This window comes from Bactrocera oleae, chromosome 6, assembly GCF_042242935.1.
Source record: "Bactrocera oleae isolate idBacOlea1 chromosome 6, idBacOlea1, whole genome shotgun sequence".
Lineage (NCBI taxonomy): Eukaryota > Metazoa > Arthropoda > Insecta > Diptera > Tephritidae > Bactrocera > Bactrocera oleae.
This window is the reverse complement of record NC_091540.1, coordinates 46,309,520-46,319,880: the sequence shown is the minus strand read 5'-3', so window position 1 is coordinate 46,319,880 and position 10,361 is coordinate 46,309,520. Positions and strand designations below refer to the sequence as shown.

General features: G+C 30.7%; 1 protein-coding gene across 1 annotated transcript in view; it reads left to right on the top strand.

The window, feature by feature from the left end:
• The first annotated feature begins 1,212 nt into the window (after positions 1-1,212).
• LOC106620232 (uncharacterized) overlaps positions 1,213-10,361 on the top strand; it is a 100,227-nt gene continuing 91,078 nt past the window's right edge. Inside the window, exon 1 of the mRNA XM_036372201.2 lies at positions 1,213-1,482. The gene's annotated coding sequence lies outside the window, so the exon portion shown is untranslated. The remainder of the gene's footprint in view (positions 1,483-10,361) is intronic.

Genomic DNA, 10,361 nt, shown 5'->3' with positions numbered 1-10,361 from the left:
CGAAAAAAGAAACATGAGAAAAATTAAAAAAAAGGAATTTAAGAATTTTGTTATTAATTTATTTCCATTCATTCTGAATTACATTTCTATTAAATTTATAACAAATGCCAAACTATACATCAACAAATTTTTACCGCGAAAATTTGCCGGCACAATTGTATAAGAGCGCCTTTAACCGACTGTCGAAGAGCCTACGCACGACATGTGAGAGCTTTTCCGTTACTGCGCAGTTTTTCGCACACATAAACAAAATTTCCTTATTCACCGACAGCATATAAATTCAGGCACCGACGAGGAGCAACTTCAGTTGCGGATTTTACAGCGTTCGGAACGGTGCGAAAAATTAACTAACGGTAAACGGACGCAGTGTTAACAAAAAAAGAGTCAAACATAAATAACAAAAACAAATATTATACTTACAGCTGCATACATACTTTAATGCAAATTAATGTAAATGTGTTTACTTAGCTAATAATGTAGTGTGTATGTACGTATATACATAGATTTATATGAAATATGAAGTAGTGAAAAGTGCTTATATATATTGATGCAAGCAAGAAAAAAGTAATTACATTCTAATGGGCATACGTGTAACTAAGTGCAATGTTTAAAATAAATACATATAAATTAAATTGAAAATTAGTAACCGCCCACCATTAGTTTAATTGAAAAAAAATTAAAAATCAAGTTTTGAATGTTCAACAAAATTAGACAAAAGTAACCAAATTTGCTTAAATTTATTAAATTTTTTTTTCTTATTTCAAAATATTTATAAGAAAATAGAATATCAAACTTTGTGGTTTCATGGTTTTTGATAAGAAAATTATTTGAAATGATTTCAATTAATTTATTAATTCTGCCAAAAAATAAATTTTAAAATTTTTAGTTCAGTTTAATTATTTATTTTAATTTCAGTTTTAATAACGAAAAACTAGTTTTTTTAATACTATTTACATGATTATTATATCGCGCTTTGGATTTCATTTCTAGACAATTTACTTTTTATTAATAATATATTATTGATATATAACCTAAATTGTTTTATGTTTTTTATTTTGAGCACTAAAAATTGAATATTTTATAAAGATTAAAATTAAAAGCAAAATTTGAAAAAAAATTTCAGTATATTTTTAAATATATTTGCAATTTTTTTAAATATTTTAAAAAAAAATCTTAACCAAAAAATAATTTCATTGCAGAAAAACTATATACAGTTTTTTGATTTTTTGCTACTAAAAATATTTCACAGTATTTTCATGAGAAAAAAAGCAAAACCAATTATGAAAGTGTAAGATTCTTAACAGCAGTGTTATAAGAGCAAAAGTGTAAAGCAAAATAAATCTTAAAATAACGTCATAAATAACATTTTTCCAAGTTTCTTCAGGATTATTCATAAGCAATGAAAGCAGCTGTCAGTGAAAGTGAATAAATTTGTTAAAAAATTTTTGGAATATTAAAATTTTTAGGCGAGTGTAAATGTAGGTGAGAACATGCATATAATTAAAGATCGAATTTCAGAGTTTCATTTCGAATTTGTTTTATATTCACCCTCAAGTTTCAAATGTTCTTATTTTTTTGTTGCTGCAATCACTTAATGCAGCCATTAATGTTGCAATAGAATCTTTATTCGATTTGCCTAATAGCCTTAATGCAAACACATTTTTATTTACAATAAAATTTACATACTTTCAGGTTCGTTGCCCATTATTCTTAAATTGTTTGCATGAACTGACAAGTGGCTGTGTATGTTCGCTTATAAATTCTACAATTTTGTTTTTGTTGAAGTGAGTTCGAACAGACAATTGTCTGTGAATGCTGATTTGTTTACATGAAAGTGAATTTATGAATATTTAATATGGGCACAAACATACGCACATACATTGAAGCCCTTAAAGGAACTTAATCTATGAAAAATTCCCCTAATAGCTGAACTCCTCATAACAAGTGGATACTTTTTCAGCGGCAGGTTCATATGGAGTGTGAATAGATCAATTCAATATTTACTCAATTAACATTCCAGGTAGAAGATTTGAATCTGCTGGCATCCAGTTTTTTGGAAAAAATAATAATTTATGAGACTTTTAAAGCCATAAAGCCTATGCTGCTTTGATATCACAAATTCAATAGCTTATATACAATTAAGCAATAACAATAAGCGACACTTGTTGCTGCAGTAATGCTAATGTAACTCCACAAATTAAAATTGGTAATTTTCTGCGTTGCCTTTTGAATCAAATTTCCATATTTCTATAGCTACACTATCGAAATTGATTAATATGTATTTATATTTTATGGTAATTTCTAATGATTGAAATACAATTTTGTTGTTATTGATTTTCTTTGAACAAGCTTTATTGAAATGTTACGTATACGCACTGTCGCAATCAAGTAATTTATTTTGATATTTATTTTTAGGATTTCCCAATTAGTTGTATAATGTAATTATTGTACGTTTTGTGGAAACTAGTAGATTTTCTACCATAACTAACGTTCAGTTGATTTGCCGATACTTTAAAGTACACTTAAAACTGTTATGTATACGCCCTGACGTTCTAGTGCGATTTTGAATTTTTTTGTTTTTTTGAAATTAATAAATATTATTTTGCAAGTATTGGCATAATTAGTTTTAAAAAAGTAAGCTAGTTAAATCAAATAGGATTTTCAAACATAATCTTTTTCAATTAATAAGAAAAAAATATGACGGTTGTTGCATTAGTAAAATGTAATCGTGCACTAACAAATATGAATGCTTCCATAAAGCTAGTCAGTGAAGTATAATGCAGTGTTAATAAATTAACTAAAACCGATGGAATTTAAATTTAATTAAATGAGCTGATTTTTACAAAACTTCCCGTTTTAAGAAAAGTCTGCGTCATTTGTTTAAGCGCAGTTGGAAGTGTGATTCTTTAAGTTAAATTAATTTTTATTTGCGTATACGCACCGTGGCACTTTTATTACCTATGTACCCTATATATAAATAATAAATTTGTTGAAAATGTATAGAAAAATTGTTGCATACATTAATAATGTATTGGCCTCCATTTTGCTGCTTCAATGCATCTGAGATTGATCAAATTTTAATTAAATGCTGTACTCCCCATCAAGCAATTAGAGAGTTACTAATAAAGTAATTAAGAATTTGTATATTTTGACCTTCATATCATCGTATCACGTTGCAATCTAATTTCATATTCAATTTGTGTATTAAATATGCAAAATATACTGAGCGTGCGGAAATTGCAAGAAACTGTAAACGCTATTAAAAAATAATACGAAAGGCTGCAGTGTCGATAGGCTTAAAAACTAGGTAAAATAGAAAGAGATACCCCAAACTCTAACTGACTTTCTGAAGTATATTTTTAGATGGTTTGAATATCGTTGCTTTTAGTTTGCTTATACAAATGTCTAATTTGCGTTTTCGTTGATTTCTTCATTGATATATAACTTATTTTCAAAATATACTAACTATATTTTTCTATTTTTAAAACCGTAGTTTAACTTTCAAAAATACATATACAAATGCAGAGGGTTCTTTATTTAGTTTTCTTAACAATTTTTTGTTCAAATTTATGTGAAACTTTGCTCCTAATTATTTGCGTTTATTTAGAAAACATAATTGAAAATCTCATTGTGTTGGCATACACACTCGCCTGCCACAAAAACTTATTCCGCATACACATCTGCACCTCTTTTGAAAGGCAGGAAATATTTTTATGCATGAATGCATGCGGTTTTTGCTCGAAAAATCTTTGTACAAATTTACATGCCAACATACGTGCAAACTTATGCATTTTTCTACGAATGTAAACCTATCTGCTTGCATTTGTGTGTAAGTGCACATCATTTTTTAATTATTTGTATCAAATACAAAACAATCGATTCAATGTAACTGGATTTTAACCACAAAATCGCAAGCAACAACACAACAAACTACAGTTATGGTAAATGTTATATTGTTTTTAAAAATATTCTCTTCCGAATTGTAACACTTTGGGTGAAAACCGATCCCAAAACATTTTCCCAACTTTATTTGTTCTAATGGCAACTTTTGGCAAGCATTTTAAGAATTCTTGAAAGGATTTCTTTGGATTCTCTCTCTCAAATTAATTTAAATGTATATTGAATTTTCTTCTTAAAAAATCTTAAGCAGTGATCTTGACTAGTCCCTTTGTTTTCTCGTTACCCGTTATTTCGTGTTGTTGTTGCGCTTCTTCTTATATTTCAAAAATTCATAAACAATAACTTTCTTTGATTTTCCTTTTCACAAAACCAACTGAATATTTCATGCAGTTAAGAAGGAAGTAACCGTAAAACAACAAAAGCGATAATAAAGAGGCACTCGCATGTCGCCTTTTGTCTTCCAATTTCTTATCATGTTGTTGTTGCTGTTTTCTTTCAACACGACATTACCGCTGTACATGGGTATTACACAGTTATTATCTGTTGCTGTTAATTAAAACGACGTCAACTCTATAAATAAATATCACAAAGCGTTGCTCTCGCTCCTCTCCCAGCGTTTCCCGTGAAACACCACAAATTCGCATCGCTCTTTAAACATATCCTTTGAGATTTCCTGCTTATGCCATTTGTTCGCTTATATTGATTGGTTTTTGTTTCCCTTGCACAACCACACGTGCATTATTGACGAAACCAGCCTTTTGTGTTGCCTTGGCTTTGCGGTTTTTCCGGTATTCACAGCTTACATTTCCGGCTTTGTCCGCCTGCATGTTCGAGGTTGAAATGCATATGGAAAATACACACATACCAATGCCTATATCGGCTTGCACTCCCGCTTCATTATAAGTTAACTAGACACACACACTAACGCACATATAGTTTGTTAGACGGCAGTGATCAGTGTTTGTGGGAGTTTGTATGTGCTTTATGTTGCTGGTTTTCTTCTTGCCGCTTTCATGTTTTGGCATTTGGTTTTAGTTATATGCTACTGACTTATTTTATAGGTTGAAAACTCAGATGACGAGTGTAATGGTGGGACATTATTCTTTGTTAAGAAAATTTTGTTTTGAAAATGTAGTGACTTTATGGTGCCGTTTACTTCAGGTTAATTTAAAAGTTGTTTACACTCGGCCGAATCTGTTGCCTTTAGCGGCTCTGGATTTGATTCGCTTGTCTGTGGTCAATTAGTTATTGGTATTTCTACTAAAATTTCAAATACAAATTGTTATACAGCTAGCTGAGTTTACTTTATGCGACAGTGACATTAAATTCTTCAGCTACTTACATATTTTAAATTTATCATACCGCGTGGAAAATATATGATTTTAGATAGATTTAAAGGTGTTATAAAAATAATTACTGCTAAGGTATTTTATAGTTTCTCTAACCCATTCAGTCGACCAATTTTATATAACATGTCGTTGGTTACTGAGGTATGGTTATGACCGGCTGATTCGCAAAAACCCATTATACATACTTGTATATGCATGTAAAATTTCTCAACAAGGTAGCTTAAGGCAGATTCAAAGGAAGAAAACAGAGTTTTATATTAAATCAACTTTATTTATCTCTTGATTCTATAAATTGAAACTCTTTTGAGATACTGAGCGATTTAAAATTAATCTCTCGTACCGATATATGATCAGAAGTAACTTTTCATATCTTTATTTCACGTCTCACTGTCGCAGTTATACATATATATCTACATTATCCTGTCCCATATTCGTATATATTGCCTATTTAACAAATTCAACTCCGTGGCTTTGTCAAGTCAAATGAAATATTACACAAGTTCAACATATTCACCTACGTGATTTTGTACATATGTGCATTCGAACGCCACTCTTAACATGTGCTTCCGCGTGTATGCTCCAGTAACCAACCACTTTCAACAATCACTTCAAATTTTCATTTTCATTATATTGATTGCTTCGATCCTCACACCAACTGTTAGTGATTTTAATTTTCCAATCTCGATATTCTGAAATATGAATGCTCTTACCTTTCCGCTACACGAGCTAGACGAATACATACATACATACGAAAATGATTGCTAATATATTGACGCTAAGTCAGAAGTCGGTGCATGCAAAACAATTACTCGGTTGCTTTCTGGTTGATTGCTTCGTTGCACTGATTGTTACATTTCGTGAAATATTTATTTTAATGCGAAGCGCTCATATTTGCTTTATTTGCACATTTGCAAAATTTACAGCAATATTATTGTGTTTGTTGTTGTAGTACTTTCACAACAACCACATATGCATGAGTGTGTATTAAATGTGCTCCTAACAATCGGGCTTAGAATTGCCAATCATTGTGCTTTGTGTTCCAGTTAATCGTTCAAACACAACAAGCAATAGCTCTTTGGTGCATGAGGGCCTCAATGCAAACTATAAACCATTATCTTTAGTACTAACATTATGTTAATAACTTACTTAAGCCTATTGGGCTGATTATCAACAGTTTTCTCAATAGTAACTGTACATCATCATTCGATTTTACTTAATATTGAATTTTTTAAACTAAATGTGCTTTAAATAGGAGACGTCCCATATATTATATACTTCTGTCATATGAAAGCCGGGGTTTGCAAAGGAAAGGTAACAATAATTGCTCTTGATAACGAAAATGTTATGATGCAGAGGACAAAAACTTTTTCAAAATAATTGAAGTTTTTCGACATTTTTACTATATCTTTTAAATCTTCTCCCGATTGGTATAAATTCAGGGGGTTTTAGACAAAAGCAAACTGTGCAAGCACGGATGAACTATTCTATTACTCTATTAGAAGTTTATTTGAAAAATTAATTTAGCTCCTTTAACAATTTTATATTATCTATTTCTTTTCTTTATCTTCACACTGATTTTGAAAGAGACCCCTAAATTTGCGCTACCAACATACAACGGTTTAGTTCTCCTTCAAAGTTCTAAGAATATTTTGTATTTGTAAGGTTGGGATAATCATTCTCCATCGGCTTTTTATTTATGTAGACCTTACTGTTAGTTTCCTGCTTTCGTACATGCTTGGCAATCATTTCCGCTTGCCCTCTTTTGCAGCAACGACTTTGTGTATTTGGGTTATTGTGTCGGCTAAAGAATTGCAAGCGCAACAACACAAAGTAATTGCAACTGTCTACAAATTACCAAAAGATTTTGTAGTAAATTTCAAAGCGCTTCGGCGACAAACTCTTAACTTCGGTTTGCAGACAATGGCGTCTGACGCTCTCTTACCAGCTACTCGTTCTTTTGGCAAAGCTCGTATGTGTGTCAAAGGGTTAGGCGGCGAATTTGTGCCACTAGAAACTTTATCAAGGCGACAATTTTCAATCGGTTTGCTGCTACTTTGTTTTATTATTATTTATGGAACCCTTTGCTTATACATATAAATATTTTGTGAGGTTAGATATACAAATTTGCAAGCACGTTTTGCGTTGAAATGCAAGAAACTTCTTATAGAGTAAGTGGCATGCCTTAAGAGATATAATATGTGCAGGGCATAATCGAATTTGTCTAATCGGTTCGTTTAAACTAGGCACTTAAAGAAAAGTGCCAACTTTTCATATATAAGTAATATGATAATTAGTTTGAGCTGACGGCTATTTATTTAGTAAAAAATATGTGTGTGGTGATATTTTCTTTTAAAAACATCTTTGAACATGTGTTTTTGCACTTGACGTACTGCTTTGGTGTAAATACTCATACTACAAAAGTGTTTCACCAAGTTCTCTTTATATAGATTGAAAGTATTCAAGTGGCATGAAGCATTCAGTGAGAGCCATAGAAAATCGTCGTGCTAACAATTGGGAGAAATTCAATCTTTGTGGATGTACTTAACACATTTTGGCTCATTTGCCACCAAGAGCTTATTGCGACCCGGAAAGGAAACTCAAGAGCTAATTACTATCTGCAGAATTATTGAGGACTTGCGCTTTTTTTTTACAACCCAAGCTGTTTCGACTATGACAAAAGCAACCGTGATTACTCTAATATCTGTAAATATTTTTGAAATTTAAAACCTTAAGTAGGTGTATATATGTTTTTGTTTACTTGTCTGTATGAAAATTAAATTAATACATTATCTCTTCCTCCCTTCTCTGGGGAAAATGTCTGACTGAATATTGGAAATTGTTGCAGGCTTTTCATTAAATTGTCTTTGTATTCGTTTATGAGTAGCAATTGTATACCAAATTCAGTATTTGATGCTGAAAACATGTGCAATTGCTTTAAGCTACTGTCGCCATTATTATTCTACACCATCTCATACCCAACTGCTTAGGCACATACAAACATACACACAAATGCAGACTTGCCTTTGTTGGTGTTTTAATTTGTTATTGTTGTTGATAATTAATTGGCTTGATGTGCCGTAGGCGGGGAGAAATTGCTCCGCGATCGATATGTAAATGAATATGTATATAAGGACAGGCACATAATTATACCATATACCATACGCAACAAAAGTCTCTTGACTATGTGTATGTAGCGGATGTGGTACTGTTGTAAATGAGCGGTGATAATACAATTATTACAGCATCAAAGTACACGCACACGTACCTAAATACATACACATTTTGAATTCCTTTGCATTTATGCTATTTGCATTAAATTGTGCGGGCATTTACACAGTCGGCCTATTTGTCAGATTTTTATATTATATAATATTCTTGAAAACCGACGACCTTTATTTCGAAAAACACTTAAATGAAATATTGATGAAAAATTAATAAGAATATGTATATATTTTCAATTTATATTTAAAATATGAATAATAATTTCACTATAATCTAATATTGAAAAAAATAATATATGAAACTAAGTATATACATGTATCTAAGTGTATTTAAACTCCAAACACGCATTTCGTTGAAAAAGTACTCTTAGTTCTCATTGTAGATAAAATCTTATTGGCTGCTAATATTTAATAGCAGAAAATACACATAATAATAAATTAATGCTATCATTTCTTAAAATTCATCTCAAATATTTGTCATTTAAAAATTCCAGTTTTCCATTGATTTGATTTATAAGAAAATGTCAATAGAACTTTACAATATATGGTAGATATTTGCTTATTATTTTAGATTTTCTTTCTCTCGTCTATAATTTATTGCTTGAATCTCTGCCATTTACGTTGCTTGCGTTTAAGTGAGACCACCTGGGCGTATGAGTAATTTCGCTGAATGCGGTTAAAAGAAAACTAATCTATAAATATCTTATCAGTATTCACAAATAATGTTTCTGTGAATAAAAATATATTGAAGAACGGCTTTTGAAAATATATATAGAAAATAGCTCTACAGAGAAATATTTTTTTTTGTTGTCCTGGATATCTTAGCAAAATTTAATGTTTCCAAGTGTCCAGATTAAGAATATATTAATGTGCAGTGAATTTAGTATGGAATGTGCTTTTGTTTTTATGATATTACAGATATTATATTTTATTACATTATCGACAACTTAGCTTCATTCCCACTTTTAGGTTTCTTACCGAAAATATTCTAAAAATTATTCGAAAGGTTTTAAGGTTTTAATAAAAATCAAACATCGAGATATGAAAACTTACAGTCCACAAAATGTCATTTTTTATTCAATGAAAACCTTCTTTTACGTTTCCAAAGTTATTGGCATGTCCTCGGAAACTATGATGTCGCCGATTTCCCACAAATCAGCCTACCAATGGAAGTTAATGGGAGAGTGAAACATCTACGTCAAAGCTCTTTTCTGAAAATTAGTTGAGTGGTTTAATACGTGATCAAGTTAGAAAGGATGAAGCAATTTTTAAACCGTTTGACGTGAAATGATACTGTTTTAATTACAGTACAGTAGTAGTATAAATTCGAATTTTAGTAGGGAAAAGTTGAAGGGTCGAATATTTGATGACATTGATGATTATTGATAGGTACAGATTTTTTTAAGGTTACGACTAAACCAGAAATGAATTTTGAAAAAGTTTTGTGTTGATACTGGATAATTTCCTCGGTAACTATAAAACACCAAATTATGAGGAAATAGTGAAAAATATGCTGAAAAATTTACAAAACCTAAAAGAAAACATGGGTATTTTCATCTGGATAAGTTGTCGGATAATTTTGGAAACAATAGTGTTGACTAGAGGGTGCGGGTTCCACCAGAATCTAAATATGATGAAGGAGAGCAAATCTTACTAAATCATTGATAGTTTCATGAATTGAGAGCACACATACATACATATATCCAAAATCGATTTAATATCTAAGGCAATAAAACCACTGTAAACCAGTGTAATTTGAGTAAAAGAATTGTTTGAATACTTGCCACGGTGTTGGTTTCATATATTTTTGAAATTATTTTGAAAATGGGCAGAAGAAGCTCCCTCTGACAATTCATAAAATCACATACATACACATATTTCTATATTTTTA